The 1607-nt window shown below is 40.6% G+C and overlaps 1 pseudogene; it reads left to right on the plus strand.

The window, feature by feature from the left end:
- The first annotated feature begins 279 nt into the window (after nucleotides 1-279).
- Nucleotides 280-987, plus strand: LOC102479510 (small kinetochore-associated protein pseudogene; annotated as a pseudogene).
- Nucleotides 988-1607: the final 620 nt, after the last annotated feature.

The following is a 1607-nucleotide window of genomic DNA, read 5'->3' on the forward strand; positions in this document are numbered from 1 at the left end:
CTGATATATTAGTTCTTTATCCATATGAACAGTAGAATTATGATTCACACTTTTATCAAAAACAAAAATTAACTCAAAATGAATCATAGACCTAGCTGTAACACCTAAAACTATACAACTTCTGGAAGAATACAGTGGAGACAAGCTTTGTGACATGTCTTAGACAACCAATGATCTCCTTAGATTCAATTCCATAAACATAGTTCATAAAAGAGCACATCTGATCTTTTGAACCAGAGCAATGAGGACTATGGGTGGAAACGGGCCAGCCTCATCATGATGACCAGCATAGTTAAGACAGTGTTCAGCCTGCAACCTCCCTCTGTGCTGAGTGGTGGCCTGCCACCAGTCACACAAACTCGAGCCAATTCTAAGAGTCTATTACATGTTAAGACCAAAGAAGTTGATGTTCCCAGACATTTTCATTCGTGAGGCTCTGAGAACAATGTTATCAAAACAGCCAAACCAAGACAAGAGATTGGGCAGGTGAAAGCTGCAGACATAGCCAACAGGAGGAACATAAAGAAGAGCTAAAAACCACTGAGAAAGCAAAAAGCAGAGGAAGAATTCAAGGATAAAAACCAGCCCTTAGAGGCTGTCAACAAACAGTTGCACCAGAAGTTGATTGAAATTTAGGGAGAGCAGAAGGACCTGACCCAGAAGGTGGAACTGCTGGAGAAGTTTCAGAGCCACTATTTGGCAATTTTGGAAAGTAAGTGCCTCAACTTGGTTTTAGGCAGTGAATCCCTGACATCACAGATATGGATCACACAAGCTCTATGTTGGTGTTAGAAACTGTAAGATGAGCTGAAGCTTTTTAATGAAACAGCCAAAAAGCAGATGGAGGAGTTACAAGCCTTGAAGGTAAAGTTGAAGATGAAAGAGTAAGAAAGAGCCCAATTTCCAGAACAACAAAGCTTATATAATGGTCAAGTAAATGTTTTTATAGCAGCCCTCACAGAAATGGAGCAGCTATTAGAAATGTAATAAAAGGCAAGTGGCCGGATGGCTCCTTCTTGGAGATGAACTCTCAGAGGAAGCTACTCAGGACATCTTGGCCATGCTCTGCTAGGACTACCATCACCAGAATGAAAAGTTTCTGCAGTAGGAGTAAGGGCAGTTTATGCTGGATGGTGGTTCCTCCTTTAAGAAAGTTCTCCCAACCTTCTGGTTGGTCACCTCTCCTGAGCCTCACCTGCATTACTTGAGGTTCACAAGATGGGGAGCTGGCAGCATGGATAGTCTTCTTAAGCAACAAAGCAGCCTACCTATAGAATCAGAAGAATGAACCAGTCACAGTCAGAGGATCTAAAAGGTCACATTTAAATTTGCAGAAAGAAAACCTCCATTATAGTGGAGCACAGGTGCTTCATGGGAGACAGCATGAAGGAGCTACACTATGCTCTTCTAACTTAGAATACAATTTGTCCCATTCTGGTTGAGTTTCTGTACTTCAATGTAACTATGTAACCTTGAGAGTTACTAAAAATGTTTTTGGCTTAATAAATGGGGTAAAGTTATAGATGGTAATGACACCTGCCTGAAACATTATACCTTGAAACTTTCTATTTAAATTACTTCTGTTTTTAAAAAAGGGCCTCTTTTTG

This window comes from Tupaia chinensis, unplaced genomic scaffold (genome assembly GCF_000334495.1).
Source record: "Tupaia chinensis unplaced genomic scaffold, TupChi_1.0 Scaffold000622_1, whole genome shotgun sequence".
NCBI lineage: Eukaryota > Metazoa > Chordata > Mammalia > Scandentia > Tupaiidae > Tupaia > Tupaia belangeri.